The sequence below is a fragment of the Coenobita brevimanus genome, chromosome 41, assembly GCF_032717465.1.
Source record: "Coenobita brevimanus isolate Jiangsu-jjx chromosome 41, ASM3271746v2, whole genome shotgun sequence".
Taxonomy (NCBI): Eukaryota; Metazoa; Arthropoda; class Malacostraca; order Decapoda; family Coenobitidae; genus Coenobita; species Coenobita brevimanus.
In genome coordinates this window covers 8,949,773-8,977,239 of record NC_136994.1, presented here as the reverse complement: position 1 = coordinate 8,977,239, position 27,467 = coordinate 8,949,773, and positions in this window count along the sequence as shown.

Here is a 27,467-nt window from a genome sequence, read left to right as displayed (position 1 = left end):
TTTCTACTTATATACAGCAAGGTGATATACAGTATCTCTCTCTCTCTCTCTCTCTCTCTCTCTCTCTCTCTACAGTATATTTATGAGAGAGAGAGAGAGAGAGAGAGAGAGAGAGAGAGAGAGAGAGAGAGAGAGCATATATACACTATTTGGATATATGGATGAAGTGAGATATACCATAAGGAAAGTGAATGATACTAGAATATATTACAGGGACACCATGAAGGACTGAGAGGCTGGAAGAAAGAAAAGAACAAGAACCGGTGCCAAGGCACAGCAAACCCGTCCCCGGCAGTCATTTTAGCCTAGTGCTGACGTATAAACACAACAGGATATCTAGTCAAAGATGTCACATATCAAATTTGGAGTAAATCAGGTGAAAATTGAAGTTTTTATGTCCATTTGAAATTTTAGGCCCGACCCACCTGATACTGACCCCCGTACTGCTAACTGGGAGATGACCCCCCTGATGTAATGAGGTATGTTATAGGATGTAGAGTTGAAAGATGCACCTTGAGGCTTTGGTTTCATGTTGATATGACGAATTTGAAAGGAGTTATGGCAATTTTTTTTCTTTTAAAAATTTTTAGGCCTACAGCCTGGACCTTGGTCCAATTTGGCCCAAAATTTAAGCAGGTGATCAGGTCATAGCCCATCATCCCTGTAATTTTAGTCAAAATCGCACAAGCAGTTTTCGGGAAAAGTTGTTATCTGACAGACAGGCAGACAAACCGAGTGAAAACAATACCCGTCCCCGAACCCCTCCAGGGCGGGGACGGGTAATAAAGAAGGAAAATGAAGGGGAGGAATGAGATCGCGATGTAAATGGGGTAAAGGCATAATTTCATCATAATATACGGTTGCTGACAATAGTATTTCGCTTTTTCGTTGATCAGTTATGAGTTCTTAAATAATATTCTGGAAGGTATGTTTATCTTCGAGCAATGCCTCACAAAGGCTCAAAAATCATTGCTCAGTGTCTTACGGTTGATCATTATGAAATGCTTAGACTCTTTTTAACGTGACCTAAAACTGTCATCCCTTCATCTTCAGTTCCGAGTTGTTACAATCGATTAACAATAGAATAATTATGTTCCTAGTCATAAGTTCTGTGGAAAGGAGGTTGAGCCGTAGTATTGTCCTACCCTGCCGCTGAGCTACGAGAAATAAGTTGCAAATGGACGAAAACCTTGGCCAAGCAGCAGCAGCAGCAGCAGCAAAAGCAACAGCAACAGCAGCAGCGGCAGCGGCAGCAGCAGCAGCGGCAGCAGCAGCAGCAGCAGCAGTCAACACCATACATTATATCATCAGCCACCCGGGACCCCACCACCACATGTGCGCTGCCGCCCACACACCCACAGTATAAGTATCCCTCACCCCAATTTACAAAATAAGTACCTGTCTGAAGCCTGTTTTTCAATTATTAACTTTGTCCACAAATAACAAGGAGACGTGGGATGCCTGTCACACACCTCTTGCTCACCCCATTATCCTTGGAGCATAAACTCCCTTTCCTTAACACATCAGCTGTTACCACACACTGAATATCACCCACTGATCACTAGCACACACACCACCAAATAATACGATTTATAAACACTGTATCAAACACTAAATATAACAACAACTACCACTGACTATACAACAATGACCTACATACACACCACCAACATAGCCAGGTGGTATATAAGTGTGGCATACAAAAACATTTAGGTAGGGAATCTTACACACACCTTAGATGACACTGTATTGTAAACACATCATACATACAGACACACACACAATGACTGTTCTTAAATTATTATAAAACATATTGTACATAGAATCTCTCTCTCTCTCTCTATCTCTCTCTCTCTCTCTCTCTCTCTCTCTCTCTCTCTCTCTCTATATATATATATATATATATATATATATATATATATATATATATATATATATATGTAGATGAGAATAAACAACCGAGGCAGAAGAAATGAGAATTCCAGTGATGTGGCAAGGATTTTTGGCAGCAAGATGAAACACGGGAAGGTCTCGATGGCGACAAGATCCCTGTCAGCTGAATCACCAAACGGAGCACTTGACCTGACAGATGAAACAATGCAACACAAGCAATGCAACGACAAGCAAGTGCCCAGTCAAAGCTCAACGGCAACTACACTCCTCCCAATCGCATCATATACGACAGGATAACTGCAGATATGGTGTGAAGGAAGGCAATGCACACACAGGGAGGGACAGGGTCGTCAGGCCTGGATGCAAAATCTTGACGAGTAATCCTCAGTAACATCAAGTTTGGGGAGGCGGCAAGAGACCTATGTAACACCATTGCCTCACTGGTGAGGAAACTGGCTTCAAGTTAGTGTAGTAACATCGAAGCACTGACGGCTTGCAGACTAATCCCCCTTGATAGGAACCCTGGATGCAGGCCCATCGGGCTGGGTGAAGTCTTAAGATGGATTATAGGAAAATGCATCATGGAGGTGGTGAAAGATGATGTGAAGCAGGCAGTTGGCAACCTCCAAGTGTGTGCAGGCCAGCAGGCAGGAGATGAGGCAGCAGTTCACTCCATGAGGAAAATATATGAGGAAGAGGACTGTCAGGCAGTATTATTAGTTGATGCCTCAAATGCATTAAATTCCATCAACCGGGAGGCAATGCTGCACAACATCAAGGTTAAATGCTCTGTTGAGCACCACCTCTCCTCCTCTAAACCTCACCTTCTTTTTCTGACGGAGACTCAGCTGTCTGAGGCAACCGACAGCAAACCCTTTTCTGTATCCTCCTACTTTCTCTATACTCATTTCAAAGCCAAAGGTGGCTGTTGTGTATACATACGCAACGACTTATCTTGCTCTCGTGTTCCTGAACTTGATTCTTCTGAATTCTCCACACTCTGGCTTCGGCTTTCCTGTCATTCTCTGACTAAATATATCTGTGCTGTTTACTTATCCCCTAATTCTACTGACTATCAAAAATTCTTCGACTATCTTACTTCTACGATGGAACACATTCTGTCCATTTCTCCTTTCTCTGAAATCTCCATTCTTGGAGATTTCAATGTTCACCACCACCTTTGGCTCTCCTCTCCTTTCACGGATCCACCTGGTGAACAAGCCTACATCTTTCTATCCTTAATGACCTAGAGCAGCTTGTACAGCACCCTACCCGTATCCCTGACCGCCTTGGAGAGAGCTCCAACATACTTGACCTCTTCCTCACAACTAATCCTTCTGCTTACTCTGTTAATCTTTTCTCTCCGTTGGGCTCCTCCGATCACAACCTTATTACCTTAACCTGTCCTATCACTCCGGTACGGCCTGTGGACCCTCCAGGGAAACGTCGTCTGTGGCATTTTGGAGCCGCGAACTGGGAGGCCCTCAGGCAGTACTTCTTTGATTTTCCCTGGAATGATTATTGCTTCCATGGCCGTGAGCCATCTGAGTGTGCCTTGCGCATTACGGAGGTTATTCTCTCGGGCATGGAAGCATACATTCCTTTCTCATATCCTTTGACTAACGCAAGAAAGCCTTGGTTTAATCACGCTTGTTCTAATGCTGTCCGCAACAAGGAGAAGGCCTACAAAAGGTACCGGAGCCAACCCACCCCTGAATCACATCATCTTTACGTTTCTGCCCGGAATCGTGCTAAGTCTGTTCTTCGCTCTACTAAAAATAATTTCATCCATACTAAATGCTCTAAACTCTCCAACTCGAATTCTTCCCGCTCCTTCTGGCACCTTGCCAAAAATCTTTCTAACAACTTTACCCAATCATCCTTCCCTCCTCTTTTCTACTCTGATGGTTCTGTAGCTATTTCTTCTACTGATAAAGCAGATCTCTTCGCACAGACTTTCTCCTCCAATTCCACCTTAGACGATTCCGGTGCTGTTCCTCCATCACTTCTCCCCTCTGACTTCCTCATGGCTGACATTAAAATTTCTTCAGTTGATGTATTTTCTGCCATCACTGGCCTCAGTACTAACAAGGCATATGGGCCTGATGGGGTCCCTCCTGTTGTTCTCAAGAACTGTGCTTCTGTGCTTACACCCTGCCTAGGCAAACTCTTTCGCCTTTGTCTGTCAACTTGTACCTTTCCTTCTTGCTGGAAGTTTGCTCTCATTCAGCCAGTCCCAAAGAAGGGTGACCACTCCCAACCCTCCAACTATCGTCCAATTGCTTTAACGTCCTGTATTTCAAAAGTTTTCGAGTCAATTCTTAATAGAAAAATTTTAAGGCATCTTTCCTATCACAACCTTCTTTCCGATCGTCAGTATGGGTTCCGTCAGGGACGCTCCACTGGCGATCTTCTCACCTACCTTTCAGACTCCTGGTCATCCTCCTTTCGGGACTTCGGCGAAAGCTTTGCCATTACACTTGACATCTCAAAGGGTTTCGATCGAGTCTGGCATAAATCTTTAATTTCCAAACTGCCCTCCTACGGTTTCTATCCTTCTATCTGTGCCTTCATCGCTAGCTTCCTTTCTGGTCGTTCTATAACCACTGTTGTAGACGGCCATCGTTCTTCTCCTAGATCTATCAACAGTGGTGTTCCTCAGGGCTCTGTCCTGTCACCAACTCTCTTCCTTTTATTCATCAATGATCTTCTAAGCTGTACATCTAACCCTATCCACTCATACGCTGATGACTCCACCCTTCACCTTTCCATTCGGTTCCTGCAACGCCCATCGCAACAGTTCCTTGAAGAAACAAGGGATGAGGCTATGGCACACCTAATGTCTGACTTGGCTCGTATCTCTGACTGGGGTAAAAATAATATGGTTGTCTTTAATGCATCTAAGACTCAGTTCTTACACCTATCAACCCGACAAAATCTTCCACAGGTATTCCCATTAATGTTTAATAATATTCAGCTTAATCCTGCATCATCCTTGAACATGCTTGGGGTTTCATTTACTCGGGACTTATCTTGGAAAGATCATATTACATCTCTTGTAAAATCTGCTTCCAAAAGATTGGGTGTGCTAAGCCGACTCCGCTCTTTCTTTACCCCTGCACAATTGTTGTCTCTATACAGGGGTTTTATCGCCCCTGTGTGGAGTACAACTCTCATGTGTGGGAGGCTCCCCACACACAGCTCTTCTCAATAGGGTGGAGTCAAAGGCTTTTCGTCTCATTAACTCTCCTCCTCTTACTGACTCCCTTCAACCTCTGTCTCTTCGCCGCACTGTTGCATCTTTATCTCTTTTCTATCGCTACTTTAATGGTCACTGCTCCTCTGAACTGTCTGCTTGCATTCCTCCACCTCTACGACGTGCGTGTAGCACCCGTCTGGCAGCAAACTCTCATCCCTTTTCTGTCCAACTCTCTAATGCAAGAGTTAACCGTTACTCCCAGTCTTTCATTTATGCAACAGGTCAGCTCTGGAACTGTCTCCCTCTATCTGTATTTCCTGCTGCCTATGATCTCCAGTCTTTCAAACGCAGTGTGTCCAGGCATCTCAAAATGATCGGATCTTGAATTTGGCTCTCTATTGTATTTTGTTTTTCTCTTGGAGGGAACTGTTACTGCGGGCTCATGGCCTTTGATTCCTTCTTCCTCGCATAAAAAAAAAAAAAAAAATTATGTGGAAAACACCTACAAAGAACCAGCAGACCTCTACGTTGTGGGTAAGACAGCTGCTCACGATGTGGACCTTCGTGATAAGGACCATACCAGACATCGAGTTGCTGCTACAACCACTGGAGGATGCTATCAGGCATAGATTCCTCTCATCTCTAACCAATGGCCACATCCCCATACCAGAAGACAGGGAACTTCTAGCACTACCACCCAGGATGGGAGGCCTTGGCATTATAAATTCAGGAGCCGTGGCAGGCTACGAACACAGAAATTCACTCAGGCTCACCGAATCCTTGTCACAGAAGATTTGTGCCCAGGATGAGATGAGTGAAATCGACTACCAAAGGCAGAAAGACAAAGACACAGATAAGGAAGGAGCGAGAAGCAAGACAAAAGGACATAATCGAGCATCTAACACCAGGTCAGTGCAGAAGAGTTGAAATTGCACAGGAGGTTGGGGCATCGAACTGGCTCACAACCCTGCCTCTCAAGGCAAAAGACTTCCACTTCAACAAACAAAAATTTATTGACGCCATAGCCTTGAAATATGGATGACCAATAGAGAACCTACCTCATCACTGTGCCTGTGGCACTACCTGTGCTGAAAACCATGCAATGGTCTGCAAGAAGGGAGGCTTTGTTTGCATCCGACACGATGAAGTACGCGACCTCACTGCCAAAATTCTGCAGGAAATATGTCATGATGTTACGATTGAGCCAGCTCTGCTACCCCTGGATGGCGAGCACTTCACCCACAGAACAGCAAACACATCAAATGATGATGGAGTAGATGTCAGTGCTCGAGGTTTCTGGACACATGGGCAGAGGGCCTTCTTCAACATCAGGACATTCGATCCCATGGCAGCATGTCATCGCGAACTGTCTCTCGAAGCTGCACACGAAAGGAATGAACAAGAAAAAAAATAGAAACTATCAAGAAAGGATCCAACATGTGGACCATGGTCGATTTACTCCCCTTGTGCTCACAATATCAGGTGGGACGAGTCCAGAGGCGGTGAGATTCTGCTTGAGACTGGCAGAGGTTCTTTCTGAGAAGAGACATCAACCACAGAGCACTGTTATGGCGTGGATGATGTGTCGACTGCCATTCTCCCTCGTGAGGTCTGCTCAGCTATGTCTCAGGGACACAAGATCATCAGCCCTCAGGCCTGTCTCTCTGGCGGGTATGGATTACGAAGCTACTGTGGTCGAGAGTTGCATAGACCAGCGACTCCAAGAGTTTCATGTTTTTATTTACACTGTAATATCAATAAATATAAAATGAAATAATAATAGAAATAGTAGATGGTTGGTAACAACAGCCGTTGGCGTGCTTGGGGCCAACGGAATGTAATATGAGGGTTAGTGTTAACCTTCACATTACAACTCTCAATTGGTGAACTGTATTAGGAAGGTTTGTTTTGATCTTCACAGTATAATTCCCCAATGGATGTAGGTGATTTTTGCAAAAAAAAAAAAAAGTATTAGTAGTAGTAGTAGTAGCAGTAGTAGTAGTTGTAGTAGTAGTAGTAGTCGTAATTGTAGTCGTAGTCGTAGTCGTAGTCGTAGTTGTTATTGTCGTTGTTTTAGTCCCAGTGACGCCCATCACATGAATCCTCTGGACTGCTGGCTGAAGTCATCTTTCTCCGGCAGTTCACCACCCATCCTCCTTTTGAGAGATAGGAAGATGAGGGACGTTTGTATAAGCGGGCAGTGACTCCCCCAGGTTATATCACTGCCACTGGTGAAAGAACTAAAGTATTATTTTATGACCATGAGTGGACCTAATGCACAGTTTTACATATCCATTGTTGAGAATAAACCAAACAAGTGTATCTACGAGTCGAAGTCTACATCTTGGAGTACGGTAAAGTCTATTCTATTGCGATTTATTCTACACGTTACACCTTAATATCCTTTTGAATGACATTGATTTAAACCGAGTAGCCTAGATACTGGAGCAATATAAGTATCATACAAGAGAACAAGTGCTCATGGGCCCTTCGGGCCCCTCGCACTTGCTCCTGTGGAGGGCTCTCGCGTTTATGTGCTGTTCTAGTGTAACGTTGTCACTTGGATTTTTTGCAGCTAACCAACTGATCGTATTATTTGCAGCTTCGGAAATGGAACCCAGTTTATTTTAGTTATACCTCAGGGCAAAAAATTCTACGGAGATCCTCTGCCGGGCTCCGGGAGCAGCGTTTTTTGGTCAAAATGTGATCGCTTATTAAATATAGTAAAAGTTTTTCAATCGTGATGGGACCAAGTTTTTTTTTTTTTTTAGATCAGCGATTTTTTTTTTGCGATTTTTATGCCAATTCTGGTGCGATTAGAATGTGTGGTTTCGGCTGCCCAAAACACACACACACACACACACACACACACACACACACACATGGCTACTGCTATAGCATATTAGAAGATGCAATGTGCAAGATAAATAGCTAAGGAAGAGACACTACGAAGCCTTCTATGCTGTATATCCAATTTGAGATTTAGCCCGCTTTCTAAGGGCTATAGAAGTCTTCAGAGCATGTCTTTCCAGCTGATTTATTTTGCATATTACACCTTACCATTCCCTTGCATCATATTTTCAATGGTTCTAATAATTATCGACTTATTTTTATCGGTAAAAGGGAGGACGATTTTGAAGAACAGTATGCAGAATAAATCACTAAGGGAAAGGTGTCACAATCTACAACAAAAGAAGTGAAGACTTTCAACCGAGTAGTCGAGCCATCTCTTTCAGTCCAGTGACTTATTTTTATCTAAATCTGTCCCCCACCGAACGATTTCATTAAAGATATTTAATAAGGGAAAGGCTGTTGAAGACCGTATCTAACCTCACCAGTCCGAAGAGTCTCTCCCGAGTTAAATAAAATCGTTTAAAGGCAGCAAGAATGTTGTGAAAATGTTATCTTCTTTATGTGGGGATAATAACAACCATGATTCACTCTCATGATTAGATAATTAAGTGAAGCGGCAACTGTCAGTCTTATTTTGCCCCTACTTGAGAGTAGGAACCCGAGGCTAGGCTCCTGCAGTCCAGAACATCTAAAGGAAGGAGGCCGACCTACGTTCCTGGTGCGTTTACTTGACAGAAAAAACTCTGGCCACTTCTGAAACTCAAATCGCAGCGCTTAGACCATAATGTTCCGACACAGAGGTCTGTATTCTCGTCAGGTAATTAGGCTCTCTAGCACCTCTTCTTTAGCAGTTTACTTTCGAAACTACCCAGTAATATCCTATTTATTTTGCTTCTTACATATTTCTAATATCGACGTAGATTGCATGAATAACACACAAGAAATAGTAACGGAGCAGAATCAGAAGTAAACCGGTAAGGAAGAGGTGTTAGTAAGCTTCCTAACCGCATGAGAATACAACACAAGAGGCCAAAAACTCTACTCCATGCCAAGAGGCGTAACTAAGTGTCCACTGTAAATTCTGGGACACTTCGCTGCCCCACTGACTACATACGACATTACATGGGGCCATATTATTTGACCCCAGTATAAAAGGTTGGTAATAGATTAGCCTCCCCATGGTGGCGGCCATATCTTACTAAGTTTACTACCACGCACTGCATCCCGCTGATATATACACCACTACTCCTTTACCAAGGTGCCTACACACTGCTACAAGTTAATCCTCTGCCACGAAACCTTCATACTGCTACATCAAGTTAGTCCTATACCATGAAACCTTCATACTGCTACATGAAGTTAATGCATTATCATGAAACCTTCATACTGCTACATCGTCAAGATTTAAAAAAAAAAAGAAAGACATTATCTGACAAAGAACTTAGTACACCTTACTAATAACCGATTTACTGTACAATTACCAATGCTTCATGGAAGTTGGTAATCACTTCTCCCAGAAAAAGAAGTCATGTATATTGAGGGATATTTTAAAGGAGAAAGGTTTATCGGTTTCCAGTATATATGACCTTCGTTGTACTCGTAAGTTATGTTGCCGGAGAGGGAGGCACTGATTTAATCAAATGTCTCGGCTGCCAGGACATACAAACCTTCCTCGACACCTTCCCCATCCCCTGGAAGAAGGACTACGAGCTGCAGAACAGCTGCAGCCTGCAGTCCACCTGGTTCATGGTCAGATAAGCATGGAGTTACTACTACTACTACTACTACTATTGTAGATTATAAGCTTTTCAAGCCATCCAGTGATGGGGATTGGGGGCATATAATCAAAACCATCAACAAGCATTTCTACATACATTTCCAAACCAAGTGATGAGGACAGAAAATATTTGACCTTCCTGTATAGTTACTTACTCGGCTCTGTGTGTGGTGCAGGCCGCTGAAACGTACAGGCGTTTCACACCTTCTTGCTCTTATTTGTTTAATTACTTATTCAGTTATTAAAATACAAGCGCAGATTTATTATTCTCTACTTCGAGGTAAATCAGAAACGTAACAATGCCACTTCATATCAACCTATCAGGATATATCAGTTTTGATGACGAACAGCTGCTTGAAGAAAGCTAACACTAGTTGGAATATATACTATATATATATATATATATATATATATATATATATATATATATATATATATATATAATATATATATATATATATATATATATACATACATACTGTACTGTATATAGTCCATCCATTCATCCATCCATCATCTTATTATCTAGCCTTATGATGCCCATAGAGGAGCGTAGGAACCGGGGCTAGGCAAGTTGGTCCTGACATATAAGATGAGAACGAAACTGTACAGTATATAGTCTGTTTATGTATTTATTTTAGGCCGGAGTCATGACAAAGCTTCTGGTAACAAGACAGGTAATAGGAGGATGAAAAAAATGCAAACACTCTCTTACCGACTTCTGCCTATATTATTATTATTATTATTATTATTATTTTTATTATTATTATTATTATTATTATTAATATTATTCCTAGTTAAGTACTTCTTGACTCACTGTGATCTTCCTTCCACCGCTCACTCCACAGCCTCTTACGTTCTTCATGAACACAGACAGGCCACTAAAACACCTTATCATTCTCTCTCATTCTACACATATATCATCCTCCACCATCAGCTCACCATCAGTCAGTGTCTCGCTTCGTCGCTTTTAGTACTCTTTATTTTCATAACATTCGTCAGTATTCGTTTACATTTGAATGCTTGTTAGCCAGATTCTATCCACATCTGTGTGTGTGTGTGTGTGTGTGTGTGTGTGTGTGTGTGTGTGAGAGAGAGAGAGAGAGAGAGAGAGAGAGAGAGAGAGAGAGCACCACAGTTTAGCACAGTAGCCACCTCTTCACACAAACAGTACGATCACTATGGTAGTAAAGGAACTCCAGAAACCATTCCAGGCGGCATTACCATAAAACCCATGCATTTTAATTATATGTGCCCCATTTTTCTAGTTTCACCCTCTGGACGACAGTTTTCTATTACCGTATGCAAATCAGCCATTGTTTGTGACCACCGTGTCGTAACTCACTAATGCCCCGTCCTTCTGTACTTTACCCGCTCCTGCTCTCCAGTGCCCCTCTCCTCGCCACCCTTCCCCCCTCTTCTTCCTACTCCTCTTCCTCTCACAGTAGAGGTAATGAGTATCTTAACTCCCCCACCGATTTTTTTCTGTATGTTTTTTTCTTGCACTAATAAAGAAGCATTGGTAAGATCCCCAGGAAGAAACTTGAGGAATGTTTCTCATAACTCACGATGAAGCTACCAGAAATCGATCGAGACAGGTCAAAAGGACAGTATAAACATATCTGTAACAATTACTGAAGACCAACTCACTGCAGTGTGGGGAAGGTACTGGTAAACATTCCACTAAACGTCCCACTCGTATTATATCTGACTTTCGTAATTCTTTATCAAAACTGTCACAGTCGAGCATTTATTCGGTAATATGATAAACTGAGTTCTTGAAATATATTTTTATTTCCGTGCTCAATGATCAGTTACTGAAGTATTATGTTCTATTTAACTCGCTTGCGTGTGTGTGTGTGTGTGTGTGTGTGTGTGTGTGTGTGTGTGTGTGTGTGTGTGTGCGTGCGTGTGTGTGTGTGAACAAAAAAAATCCGATTTTAACAAAAATAGTGGATGGGTTAACAGTCAGCTAAGGAAGATATCGATTATCTTTATTATTATTATTTTTTAAGGAATGGGTCAAGGTCAAGTCACAGGGAAAGGCGAAAGTTCGACCCATGAGTGTGTGTGAGCAAAATAACTACGACAGTGTTGTCTTGGTCTGGATCAACTTGGTGGATGGATGAGGATTAGTCAAGGAGTTTACATGTGCATTTTTAGAGCAATATGTAGAGGGTCAAAGTTGCAAGTACGGTAAACTTAGTTTTCATTCCTTTTAGTTCGAAAGTTCAGGGTAGGGCGAAAAGAAAGTGATTCGATTTTGAAAACAATTAAATGTCAAGGTCACAGGGAAACATCAAAGAACAAGGTCACGTTTCAAGGTCAACTCATACATTTTCGATCTGATTTATACCAAACTAGTGGGAGGCTTCAGTGTTAAGCAAGGATGATGGGATTCGATTTTGAGAGAAACCAGTCGAAGGTTAAGGTCACCAGGCAAACTCAAATTTCCTACAAGTAAAGCGACTGGTGGGAGCACGGGTACTGCACTCCCTGAATACTCCTTCCTGTATATTAATTTATCTCTTTTTTGTGTATATTCATAGAGATCACCCTGCAGTCCCTCGGTAACGTTGACAGTCTCTAACTGGTGTGGTATGTTAGTGTAGTGTACAGTACTAAGTATTAAATGAATACTAAGTAGTGGGTCACATCTTAAGTACAGATATAATCATAAATATGGCGAGTAAAACGGTTGAGAGAGAAAGGAATTGAGAACTGAAAGTGGAACGGGTAAGGAAAACAGTACAACTTGCACTTATAAGAATACACGTTACAAATGAGAGGGATTAAAAAAAAAAATGAGAACTTGGTTACAAAGGACTTAGGAGAGTGCAAGTAGGCAAAATTTTGAATAGAAGAGCGGGAGGAACAGGCAGCGAAAAGCAGAAACTTACTGTACAAAGGCGAAAAAAAAAAATGAATCTAAAATCAAATAAGCATCACATAGTGCTAGAATGAAAGGGGAATCTTTGGAGGGAATCTAGGATACCGTGAGTAACGTTACGGAAGAGGCCTGGAAAATAAGCAGCGGAGTAGCAACAGGAGAGAAAACAGAGAATGTAATGGGTAACAGGGTAAGAACCAAGAGACTGGGTGTCTCAGCAGACTCCGTGCAATCTTTACCACTGCACAGTTGTTGACTTTAGACACGGGATTTATTCGCCCCTGTGTAGAGTACAGCTCTTGCGTGTGGGGAGGTTCCCCATATACTGCTCTTCTAAACAAGGTGGAGTCAAAGGCTTTTAGTTTTTTTTTTTATGCGAGGAAGAAGGAACCAAAGGCTGAGCCAGCTTAACGTTCCTTCCGAGAAAAAAACAAAAGCAATACAAAAGAGAACCAAATTCAAGATCTATTAATTTCGAGATGTCTGGACAAACTGCATTTGAAAGACTGGAGATCATAGGAAGAAGGAAATACGGACAGAGGAAGACCGTTCCAGAGTTGACCCGTTGCATAAATGAAGGATTGGGAGTAACGGTTAACTCTTGCATTACAAAGTTGGACAGTAAAGGGATGAGAGTTTGTTGCTAGACAGGTGCTACGTGCCCGACGTTGAGGTGGAGGGATGCAAGCAGACAGCTCAGAAGAGCAGTGACCACTGAAGTAGCGATAGAAAAGAGATAAAGATGCAACAGTGTGGCAAAGAGGCAAAGGTTGAAGGGAGCCAGTAAGAGAAGGAGAGTTGATGAGATTAATAGCATTTGACTCCAGCCTAATGAGAAGAGCTGTATGTGGGGAGCCACCCCACATATGAGAGTTGTACTCTAAACAGGGGCGAATAAAACCCGTGTATAATTTCGACAACTGTACAGGGATAAAGAAGGCATGGAGTCGGCTTAGCACATCTACTTTCTTGGAAGCAGATTTTACAAGAGATGCAATATGATCTTTCCAAGATAAGTCTAGCGTGAATGAAACCCCAAGCATGTTCAAGGATGATGCAGTATTGAGCTAGATATTATTAAACATTAGTGGGTGCTCCTGTGGCAGATTTTGATGGGTTGATAGGTGTAAAAACTGAGTCTTTGATACATTAAAAACACAATTATTTTTAGACCAGTCAGAGATACAAGCAAAGTCAGACATTAGGTGTGCCATAGCCTTATCCCTTGTTTGTTGAAGTAACTGCTGAGATGGACGTTGCGGGAACCAAATGGAAAGGTGAAGGGTGGAATCATCAGCGTATGAGTGGATAGGATTAGATGTACAGCTTAGAAGTTTACTGATGAACAAAAAGAAGAGAGGTGATAGGACAGAGCCCTGAGGAACACCACTGTAGACAGATCTAGGAGAAGAACGATGGCCGTCTACAACAGCAGCTATAGAACGACCAGAATGGAAGCTATTGATGAAGGCACAGACAGAATTATAGAAACCGTAAGAGGGCAGTTTGGAAATTATAGATTTATGCCAGACTCGATCAAAAGCCTTTGAGATGTCAAGCGCAATGACAAAACGTTCGCCAAAGTCCCGAAAGGAGGATGACCAGGAGTCTGAAAGGTAGGTGAGAAGATCGCCAGTGGAGCTTCCCTGACGGAACCCATACTGACGATCAGAAAGAAGATTGTAATAGGAAAGATGCTTTAAAATTTTGCTGTTCAGAATAGACTCGAAAACTTTTGAGACACAGGATGTTAAAGCAATTGGATGATAGTTAGAGGGTTGGGAATGGTCACCCTTCTTTGGGACTGGCTGAATGAGAGCAAACTTCTAGCAAGAAGGAAAGGTACAACTGGAAAGACAAAGGCAAAAGAGTTTACCCAGGCATGGTGTAAGCACAGAAGCACAGTTCTTGAGAACAACAGGAGGGACTCCTTCAGGCCCATATGCCTTGTTAGCTCTTTGTGGGCAAATGGGGTTCCTGCGGACCCTAGCATGTTTTTAAAATGTTGCCATTAAGCCATTTTTTATTTTCACAGCCTGGCCTCTCATGACTTTTATTGTAGATGGTAATTTTATATCCTCATAAAATCTGAGCAAAAAATCTTGCACGGTTAAGGAGTGACATAGCAATAAATGTCAGTGGGGTCTGCCAGGACCTCACCTGGCCTTTTCGTGTGACTAATTTTATATATATATATATATATATATATATATATATATATATATATATATATATTCAGATTATAAACATTAGGACAATGTCAATACCAGGAGCAAAGTTTTATGCCTCAATGGGGGTGGCAGGTGACCAAGAAGAAGAAAATTATTCAGATGGTGATTTATCTGTATCCATCACTGATGATTATGAAGTGCTGGAACGATCAGACAGTGAAATTAGCGTGAGTAGTATTGAGTCTCCTGTGAGTGCTGATGATAATTCTGAAAATGCAATGGTGGTAGTAATACAGATGATGCTCTTCAAGAGGATAAAACAAGAAATTGTTGTATCAAATTTGAACATTATCGGGATAGTTTTATTTTATAATCATGCTAATTTACTTTACACATGAACTTGTTATTATTTTGAGAACCTGTTCCAAGAATACTGACAATCAGACATTCAAAGAAGTGTAGAATCAGTACTTCCACACTCAAACTTTAATAAAATTGAGATAAAATGAGAAAAATTTGTTAAAATAATAAAAAAAAACAAAAAGGGACACTTGGTGGGTTGGTTCCACATGCCGTGTCCTGGGCAACATATGTACAAAGTTTAGTAGATATAACTTTATGGATATGGCAGAAATACACCATTAACCCGCCCCGTCCCGACGACGTATGGGTACGTCACCACGATTTGCATTTGCCAGTCCCGGCGACGTACCAGTACGTCGTGCAATTGCAATGTGCATAATTTCGACAATTTTCAAATTTCGCGCTTGATTTGCGGTACGTACCCTCGCCTGACCTTCCCCTACCTGCCACCAGGCGGGGACACTCGGCGACCCCGCGCGACCCGCGCTAGCCCGCCACTCGTCCACTCACCTGGTAGCCACGGTCCTGCTCAGACATGGCTAAGAGAGGTCTCTCAGAGAGCGAAATTCAAGTCGCCCTGGACACCTTTACCAGCGACAGTGATTCCCCACTGGATGACGAGGAGATGGACAAAGATTATGTGCAGCCAGAGGAGGAAGAAACCACCAGCAGTGACGAGGAAGTTCCGTCACCAAGGAAGCGGCAGTACGTGACTTACCGTGCTGCTAGAGAGGGGCAGGAGGCAAAGAAGGCACGTGGTATGTCATATCCCTATCCCCAGCGTGCCTTGGAAGCCGAATTCGAGGTCGAGGACGAGGACGAGGACGAGGACGGAGACGTGGGACGTGCTGCCACGTGGTATGGGCGGGAGGTGATTACGCATCGTGGCCCAGAGCGCACACCACGTCGTCTAAGCAGGTATGGGCCAAGCATTCTGTTTGGGGCGGTAGGAAGTGAAGTGGAGGGAGTGGGGAGTGAAATGGACATTCCTGGGATTAGGGAAAGTGAGAGTGAGGTGGGTGAGTCATTGCTCTCCCTACGCAGTGTGAGGCGGCAGAGTGGATCACGTGGGCCAGTGCGGGTGCGTTCCTTATCACGTGGGGTTGTGAGGGAGGGGGAAGGTGGGGAGGAACCACTCCAAAGCACGTCTTATGCTCCCCAATATCCCCTAACACGTGGTCGAGCAAGGTTGCGTGAGAGAGCACGTGGTGTGGTAATGGAGGGGGAAGGTGGGGAGGAACCACTCCCCAGCACATCTTCTGCTCCCCAATATCAAACTATTTCATCCCCACAGCCCCCTAATGTTCCTCAAGGCCGTAAGGGTAAGGGAAAGGGAAAGGGTAAAGGCAGAGGGAAGAGGAGTGACAGTGGGGAAGCCCTCCGTACTCCTTCTCCCCAACCAGGATCTCCTCCCCACCCAGACGAAGGCGGTGATGGGGACGAGGGATTGGTGTGGTGGGATTGGGAGGATGGGAGTGATTTTTCTCCCCTCATTCACCCCTTCACTGAGCAGGGGCGATCTGGCTGCATTGCACCAGGTATACACTGTAATTCAAGCAGGTTGGATTTTTTCCACCTGTTTTTCAGTGAGGCCTTCGTTGATCAGATCGTGCTTCAAACAAACCTGTTTGCAAGCGGCCAGCGGCTAGAAAGTGAAAGATTGGGAACAAGGAGTAGGCATTCAATGATTTATGATTACCCTGTCTCCATTCCAGAAATGTTCTTATTTTTTGCCCTTGTCCTTTTGATGGGTATAATAAGAAAAAATAGAATTCCTGCTTACTGGACTAGGGACCCTGTTATGTTTACCCCCATATTTGGTCAAGTGATGAGCCGTAATCGGTTTCAACAAATTCTAAGTCGCCTCCATTTTTATGATGCTAATGACCCTGCAAATACAAACAACACGGACAAAACGAGGCGAATTAGGCTGGTCTTTGATCACCTCAGGCAAACCTTTCGATCCTCATTCTATCCCTATAGAGATCTCGTCATAGACGAGAGTCTCGTGTTGTGGAGAGGCAATATTTCATTCAGACAGTATATACCCAGCAAAAGGCACCGTTTTGGGTTCAAGATCTTTGTTATGTGTGACTGTAGGACTGGATACGTGCAAGACATAGTCTTGTACACCGGTGCACAGACAGACATAATAGAAGATCGAAGTATAGGACTTTCTGGAGCAGTGGTAAAGACGATGATACAAGACTACCTTCATCGTGGTCACGTTCTCTACCTCGACAACTGGTACACTAGCCCTCTTCTCGCTCGTCATCTTCACAGACATGAAACGGGAGTCTGTGGAACCGTAAAGGTGAACCGGCGTCACATGGTAAAGGTAGGGCGGAAACTTGCAAGGAGTGAGGTTGTCTTCTTCAAAGCAAACAACATCCTTGCAACAATGTGGAACCACAACAGAGAAGTAAGCCTCTTGTCCACGGTTCACCGCCCCTTGATGCACCGTACTGATTCTGTTGATTACCATAGCGAGAGCAGGCGTCGTGTTTGGAAACCTGAATGTGTCATGGACTATAATATAAACATGCGCCTCGTGGACCAGTCAGACTCCATGATATCGACGGTAGAGTGTGCCAGGACCACGATGAAGTGGTATAAGAAACTGTTCTTTCACTTGCTAGATATCACTGCTCTGAATTGCCACCACCTTCACGCCATGACCACAGGAGTTCAGGAAACCTTTGAAGGGTTTGTGAGGGAGCTCACACGAGAAATCTTTGCAAAATATGCGGTTGAAAGGCCCCAACAGCGCCCCCGCACTGCCCCTATTACCCACACTCCCCAGAGAATATCCGCCCGCCATTTCCCCACTCCTATCCCGCCCCAGCCCAACAGACCTAGGCCCCAGCGCAGGTGTCACGTGTGCAGTCATTCCCAGGTGAGACTCACGACACAGAGGAAGGACACCCGCTATGAGTGCGTGCAGTGTGACGTGGGTCTGTGTATTCACCCATGTTTTAGTGAATACCACACGTTGCTGCAATTTTAGCATGGTGTGATTGCGAAAGGACGCAGAAATTATGATGTAAATGCGACAGACAGACGCTCTGTGAAAATATCAGTCATGTGGATCGCCAAATATTAGTATAAAGTGCCTACGGGTAGAACATAAGTGCAAACATTGGGTGTAAGTATATAAATCTGCCCTAAGTTGAAACTTACATAGAGAGGGTTGTTTGATGCGATATTCTGTCGCTCAGTGCAATAAATACGGCCCCTTATTATATATTTTCTATTATGTGACATTCTTACGGGTATAATATAAGTTCAAATTATTGTATATGATGATGTATTTCCTAAGTCAAATATTCATAGCGTGTCTATAAAGATAAGATTTCCTGACGCCTAGTCGAATGAATAAGGCACGTATTAGTCAAAATAAAAGTCAGCAAGTGATAAAGTGAATAATTAGTATATAAGTGTGTGCGTGAATTAGTATATAAGTGTGTGACTATTATGTATGACGTAACATTCCTTGCGAGGGTATTTTCAGGCGATATTCTCACGCTCACTTGAATAAATAATGGCAGTAAGTATGTACAGTGCATTGGAGGGGTGTAAACGTGTGTAATGTAAGTGGGAAAATATAATTGGAGTGAATAAATAAAGTAGATGATGAAACACGAGTGTTTGAGATCGTGGTTGCTACGTGAATAGGCGCTAGCATATCGCTAAATGCCCTCGTAATGAATGAAAATAATTGAAAACCTTCACAGTGGTGGGGGAAAGTTTCTATGTAAATGGGAAAATAATTAGAAAGTGATAAAACAATTTGGTATGTTGAAATACGAGACATAGCGAGTGCGCTTACTAAGCTGATGTGCGCTAAACTTATGCTGCATGTCATCAAAATGAATGAAAACATCTGAAATCACTTACAAACAGTTGTAATTAGTAAATTGTCATTGAAACAGAAGTATACAAGTAGAAAAAATGATCGGTAGACTCATAACAGAAAATTAGCAGATAGCATGATACGACTCGGACCTAACTCGCTATGCTCGCGCGATGGTACAATGCTTATTTTTCCTATATATGTGTCTGAAATCCATTATATTGTTACTGTTATTGTTTATTAGTACAAATTCAATAAATGTAAAGGTGTTGTGTGTTGTTTGTCCCATTACTCCTTACCATAGAAAACGTTTACGCATATCCAGCCCATTACAGAATACGATACCTGCGGGGGGAAACCGCACCTGTATAGACCACTTATAGACTGCAGAGACAACTTTCTTCAAGATTTTCCATAGTTTCTCGACCTAAGCGGAAGTTTCATAAGAAAAAAAATTTTTCCAAAAAGGCTCGGGACTGGGGGATGTCATAGGTGCGGAAAGGCTCGGGACGTGACGGGTTAAGGTTTGGGGTCCGCCGGGACCCCATTGGCCTTCCATGTAACTTGGTAACTCCTGGCCCACGAAGGGTTAGTACTGAGGCCAATGATGGGAGAAAATACATCAGCGAAAAAATTTTAATGTCAGCCATGAGGAAGTCAGAGGGGGGAAGTGAGGGAGGAACAGCACCGGAATAATCTAAAGTGGAATTGGAGGAGAAAGTCTGAGCAAAGATATCTGCTTTATCAGTAGAAGAAAAAGCTACAGAGCCATCAGAGTAGAAAAGAGGAGGGAAGGATGTTGAGGTAAAGTTGGTAGAAAGGTTTTTGGCAAGGTGCCAGAAGGAGCGGGAAGAATTCTAGTTGGAGAGTTGAGAGCATTTAGTACGGATTAAATTATTTTTAGTAGAGCGAAGAACAGACTTAGCACGATTCCTACCAGAAACATAGAAAAGATGTGATTCAGGAGTGGGTTGGCTCCGGCACAGCAGTCCCTGTCTCTACGCCGAATTGTTGCATCTTTATCTCTTTTCTATCGCCACTTCTATGGTCACTGCTCCTCTGAACTGTCTACTTGCCTCCCTCCACCACTACAGCAGGTGCTTAGCACCCGACTAGCAACAAACTTTCATCCCTTTTCTGTCCAGCTATCAATACAAGAGTTAACCGTCACTCCCAGTCCTTCATTTATGCAACAGGTCAACTCTGGAACTGTCTCCCTCTGTCTGTATTTCTTATTGCCTATGGTTTCTAGGCATTCAAACGCAGTGTGTCCAGGCACCTCGGAATGAACAAATCTTGAATTTGGCTCTTTGTTACCTTTGTTTTGTTTTTTTCTTGAAGGGAACAATTAGCAGGCTCCTGGCCTTTGGTTCCTTCTTCTTTGCATTAAGAAAAAAAATGTATGGAAGGAGAACAATAAGGAAAAAGGCAAAGAGAAACAGGTAATAAAATGGAGGAGCAGGAACGGGATCAAGAAATAGAGACGAAGGTCGACAAAGGAGCAGGTGTTATGATACCTAGCTAAATTACCTGGCCGAATGTGTATACTTGTTGACATAAGGGGAACGAGGAATTACTTCACAAGGAAAGGGCTTCATGTCTCCCTGCTACAGTACTATTAGTTCACTAACCTTACACTCATATCAATGAATGACAGACATTGTGCATTAAAGATGTCCCTCCTGCTTAAATATATTCCGAAATAAACTTCCTGACATCTAATTTATCAATCAAAACATACTGAAGGAACATAAGATGTTAACAGGTTTCTTTTGAAGTCTGTTAGATACTAACAGATTTCATACGAAGACCAGTAGGGTAAACAGAGTTTCACGGAATTAACTGAGTTGAAATGAGATTAAGGGAAAACGATATAACTTTGTTAGCTTAATATGCTCCGACAGATGGCTTAATATCCCACCACAGGGGGACGAATGTGAAATTAATTAGGTTTCAGACGTACTGTAGAAGGTTCATAAGGAATCAAAGACATCTGCGGAAGCTTTACCTCATGATCCAGTATATACAGTATATATATATCTATATATATATATATTTATATATATATATATATATATATATATATATATATAAGAAACAGAACAGAGGAAGGAAAAACAAATGAATCCCCCCAAAAAAAAAAAAAAAAATATTGGTGTCCTCCATTCATATAATGTCTGTAACAGTTGGACATGAACAGCTGTAGGTTGAAGTTTGGAGGGAAGCAACTCTGGGGAAGCGAGTTCCAGAGAGATGCAGTTCAAGGAATGAAAGAATTCTGATAGGCAGAAGTTCTGCAATATGGGTGAGTGACGTTCCAGTCATGAGCGCTGTCAGATGCCCGTGTGTGTGTGTGTGTGTGTGTGTGTGTGTGTGTGTGTGTGTGTGTGTGTGTATTCAATGATACAGTGATAGTTAATGAGTTAAGTGAAGGAAAAACAAGAGAAAGGAAGCCTTTGATACCCGAACACACAGCACACCCATACATATCCCAAAGTTGCTTATTGTCTCCGGCACATTCCAAAGATACACCCCAAACTCACTTCAGAGGCACATCACACGGGCTTCAGGCACATCCCACACACTTCCTACAACCACACCAGACACACCACCAAATATCCCAACCATCAACACACAACCATAACTGCGATGCTCACAAATCTCTGAGTTGACAGCTGTCCAGATATCACCTTTCAAAAATGGTGCAATAACTCAGTAAGCAAGTGAGTGACACAGTTAGACCCGGACACGGACACGCTCACGAACACACACGCACACACACACGCACCCCCCCCACACCAATACCCGCCCCACACACACACACACTGGATTATCCTCAAACACGCTTATAGTCTTCACACAATATCTCCATTTGTTGCCAGTTCACATTACCAGCGGGAGTTCCACCGCCAACACACCTGACTATATCATCTTACCTTCATTATCCAGTTTGCAGTATGTTCCAATTCCAATAAGAGGGTGTAGTTTTCATGTAATAATGTTTCCATTCTCCGGTACAGCCATAAAGTTATCCCAAATTAGCTGGTCTGTTATCATCCTTTCTATGACCTTTCCTTGTACCTATTGCAGCATTTCATATCACTGTATAACATTATAATCCTGACATTCTCTGCATTCGACGGTATTTTATTACTGACAATGAAAGTATATAAATAAGCACTGAACGCCGGAATTTTGCTGTTATGCTTAAGTTAAGGCTGAATCTTTTGAGTGTACGTACATTCGATAAATGCATTAAATTCTAAGTGGCATTCCAGTAAGAACCACTGTTTAAAATATGGAAACAGGCGTCTAATCAGCGATTTGCAGAACTTGTAACACGACCTCATCAGCTGTGACACTGTCATAAAACATGAATTAAATGATTAGTTTTAAACATACAGAAACTTTATTTGATTTCCGAGTATAATTTTGCGATAAATCTTAAATTGTCTCTCTGTTTGATATTCTCTAGAAAGAGCATTTCGGCAGGATTCCAGACTTTGGTTCTTTCTGTTTACATAAATTACAAACAGAGAGGGAAAGGACTAACAGTATATCAGAAGGAACGATTAGCATCAGTGAACAGTATAAATACGGACTGCAGGCTACGAAAACAGAGGTAACAGCAAACACATAATATTTTTTCAACTACATCGCCGGCAGCTTGCTTCTATATTGCCAGTTACCGAGAGGGGAGAGGACTGTATATCGAAAAGAGAAGTAAAAAAAAGAAAGGTAATAATGACATAAGAAGAAAATTTTTAAATCCAGCTTTATGACAGCTCCATATCCTTCCTGTTTTATGACACTGGTGATGCAAGCAATAGTGTAGTGTAATATGAATTTTAATCACAGAGCACCTTGACTAACTAAGATAATGACCTGGAATAGGGGAGGGTTGGACGGGAGGAAGGTTATTTCAAAGGATCGGGTCACATAGCTATTTCATAATTATTAATTCAGGTACCTCATGTATGCAGGTGAAACAGGTGCATGCAGGTCAAGCAGTTTTCTGTAACGAGACATTTGCAGTCATTAGGTTGGTTCATTACATTTCAGGTGAATTAGAATCATCACGTAGGAGGTATATGTGTGAGGGGGCTGTGAGTTGAAGGGAGGGCAACCTGATGATGGAGGACGGAATTACATGGAGACGACTCGTTTTTGACCACCCATTCTGAGATTAAGGCGTCTAGTTATACACAGAGAGATACGCGAAGGAACATCCATTGAACCAGTAAAACTGAGTCATCTTTTGTTGGACATTAAAGTTGTGAAATGCTTGTTAAGTTGCCTACAGTCGTTCTATTTTATGAAGGCAGTTTGGGTGGGACAGCCTAAGACCTCACATCTCTAGCTCTGATGCCACATCACCGCCTTCACACGCGTGTAATTACGCCTGCTCACCTCTCTCTCTCCCTCTCTCTCTCTCTTTCTCTCTCTCTCTCTCTCCTATTTTAAGTTAGTAACTATTTACAAATGAATTTTAAATACTCTGTATAGATGTGATTTAAAAAATCTATAGTATAATATAAATCTGGGGACACTAGTCAGCGTTGCTTTTGCGACGTTGTCAAGTGGAGTGACACGGGAGATAGCCTTGTGTGTGCGGCTCATACTCGGTCAGTCTTCCTCCATGGAAGCTTGCCCATCAAAATTCAAAACAAGAGAAAAAATGAAGAAAATAAAAACATTAGTTAATATAAATATAAATATGAGAGAGAGAGAGAGAGAGAGAGAGAGAGAGAGAGAGAGAGGGGGGGGGAGAAGCACGTGTGTGGCGGCGATGTGGCACAGAGCTAGTGGTGTGAGGTCTTATGAGGCCCCACCCAAACCGCCTTCATAAAATAGAAAGCCTATAGTATCCTGTTGGGACATTACTGCACCATTAACTATGACTATCATTAGAAAAAAATCATATCATATAAAGCGACAGTGACAGGGAGTAATATACTGCATATTATAACAAGACAGTAGACGACGATGGCCAGCTCTAAGCTGACCAAGCTTTGTCAGAGACCAGCAGTGAGTTTCGGTATGAAAAGTCACTTCTGTATGGCGGTACAGAAGGACAACATCTTATCCAAGAATCATGGCCCTGGCTTAATAATCTTCGGAACCATAGCACTTCACATGAACAAGGTCGTAATTTTAGAGCTTTTCATATTTTCTGCACAATGATGACCTTTGACCCTTAACCTGGAGGATATACGTCATGCATGTACAAAGCACACTTGTTGTACTCATTAACATTTCTAAGCATGCAAAGTTTAATTTAATTCCATCCACCTATTGTGGAGTTAGGGAACTTGAAATTCGCGGATTGGGCCACCAGAGGTACAACTTCTAGGTGGCGCTGACAGCGGAGGTACTCCAGTGCAACATTCCATCCAAGAATCATGGCCCTGGCCTAATAACTTTCGGAACCTTAGCATTTCACGCAAGCATATTCATAATTTTAGTTATTTTCACCGTTTTCGCATTTGATTACTTTTGACCCCTGACCGGGCCAATTTAGTATATAGATGTACACAGAAAGTTGTAGTACAGAACTAGTCAATGTCTATTAGCATGCAGTGTTTCATACTGTTCCATCGAGGCGCTTGGAAACTAGGGGGGCATTTTTGAAAACCAGTACGGGTTGGTAAGGATGCTGAGGCCAATCTTCTCATGGTTGCCACTCGAAAACTAGAGAGAGAGGAAAACGATGGCACATTTCCAATGGCGAATGTCCTCAAGATTACGCCTAAAGAAGTCAGAGCTTTCTATGCCCCAAATGTGAAAAGCACGAAAAAAGCTGTATTTTCGGCCGTTGCTAGGCAACCAGTAATTGCCTAGCAACCAAACCAACACAACAAGGTCATAGGTTGGTCGTTATGTCCAAGTTTGGTCGGAATCGGTTGATTCTGAAGGGTGGAACTGGCCGCCACATCTAAACAAGAAACCATGCAAGAAAACGCGACTAACGATAAGGGCAGCATGAGTTAGCCAGTATCAACGATCGATGGCTGACCTTTAATGCCAAAGTAACTATACTCTTTTCAACTTAACTTATAACAGATTTTTGTCCTTTTGCAGCTTCTTTCGTGCACTCCATTGACAAAATAATACAGTACTAAAGCTTAATTCCTTACCGTAGCATTTCATCGTTAAGAGCATCACACTCTGGTGCTAAGCAGTTGTTACAAGTCGGCATTCAGGATGGAGAGATTGCAATTTTAGGGCATGATAGAGTGAAAAGAGTATGATTCGTTGTGTTCGCGCAAACCTCGTATCTTTCCGCAGTTTTGTGGTCTAAATGTGGGAAGCTAGAGAGAGAGAGAGAGAGAGAGAGAGAGAGAGAGGCAGCGGTGACAACGGCAGTGGTGACTTTGGTAGTGGTGTTGGTGTTGGTGATGGACCTATAAGCTGTTATGGAGGTGATGGTGATGATAGTGTCCATGATTGTGGCGGTGGAGATGATGGCGTCGGTAATGGTGTCAGTGATTGTGGAGGCGGAGATGATGGTGATGGTCGTGGTGGTGGTGGTGGTAGTAGTGTCGGTGTCTGTGGCGGTGATGGTGTTCGTGATGGTGATCGTGGTTGTGGTTGTAACTTACTGTGGTGATAGATGATCGTGGTGGTGGTGTTGATGATGGTATTACTGGTGATGGTGGTGGTGATGGTGATTGTGGTGAAGATGATGGTGACGTTAGTATAAATGCTGGAGGTGGTGGTTATGGTGGTGGTGGTGGTGGTGGTGCCCGGGACGTGTGAGCCGGTGAGGAGCCGCATTACCATTCGTGTTTATGGCCGTGCTCATGACCCTTATAACTTGCTCCAATGATCGTGTTAAGTCAGTCATAATGGTGGCTCGCCTCCTGAATGCTGGTAATTACCCTGTTGGCGCTGGCTACGAGACTGGGATGTAAGGATATACATGTGTACCCTACGTATATAGCACTGTTTGGGTGCGTGGATAGCAATATGTTCCCCAAGTATGTATCACTGTTTAAGTGCACGAATAGTAATATGTAGTCTAGGTATATATCACTGTTCCGGTGTGTGGATAGTAATATGTACTCAAGGTATATATCACTGTCTGGATGTGTGGATAGTAATATGTACTGTAGGTATATATAATTATCACTGTCTGGATGTGTATTATGTACTGTAGGCATGTATCACAGTTTGGTTGTGTGGATAGTGATAAGAACCCTAGGTTTATATCACTGTTTGGATGTGTAGATAATAATATGTACTCCTGGTACAGGTATATATCACTGTTTTGGTGTATGGATGGTGATGTGTACTCTAGGTGCAGTATATGTCACTGTTTGGATGTGTCTCGATATTTACACGAACTCTACGTATACTGTCTTCATTTGGGTATGTGGATATTCACATGTATTCTCCGTACATAACTACCTTTGGGTTTGTGAATATTAACCTTTACTCTGTGTATACTGTACTATCATTGTTTTGGTGAGAACTGACGCTGACGCGATGTAGAACAAAGTATCAGCCAATAGCTTCTTCGGTCTGTTTCTGTAACCACCATGTCGCTGGAGAGGGACGCCTTCAAATGGTGGCACAGATATGACAAGGCGGTGAGGTACTGGTTATACAGACGTACTTCAGTCCTCTCCCTGTCCCCAGAGAGGACGATATTGGACTGCAGGAAAGCAGCTTTTGTGTAACGTCCAGTGTGTTCAGATCAGTTGGGCTTCGAGTTACAACCTTTACTATTGCTGTAACGCGTATAAGATGTGCAATGATTGTCAAAACGTTTCATGTTACTCTATGTAAGGCACCTATATGTTACATAAATAAACCTTGTGTAATAAAACAAATATCGTACCTTTCAAACGCCTCTTATCAATCATCCATCCATTTAAACCAGCATATATATGGCCAAACGTCAGGTACAGTGCAAATAGTGGTACGGAAAATTGCTGTACTGACGAAGAAACAAATAATGTGTTTGACCGGATCGGTAAAAAAAAATAATAATAATAAATGAAATAAAATAATCATCCCTGGCAATGATTTATATACTGTCAACAGCACCATTACTTTCTCCATTCATATTATCTATAACATTAGAAATATTTCAGTTTTAAATGTTGTCTTCACCTGCGCCTCATACCCAGAGATGTAAGAGACAGTGCAGTCTTTTATTTATTTATTTACATATTTTCATGGCTGTCTTGCATATTTTTCAAGTTTTGTCGACATAGGATGAAAAAGTCTGAGTGAGAAAAGGATATGAAAGAGTAACAACCTTTTCAAACGCAGCTCAAAACAATCTTTCTAATAAACTCCACTCAATAATACTACTCATCCAACTCAAATCAAACTGTTTTATATCACAGTAAGTACCTTCCCATATACTGGAACAACACAGAATCCTGAGTACAGTAGTCTAGGGGTTACTTTGCGACTATGTGAACAGTTAACCTGGCGACTGACTCTAGGGTGGCGGA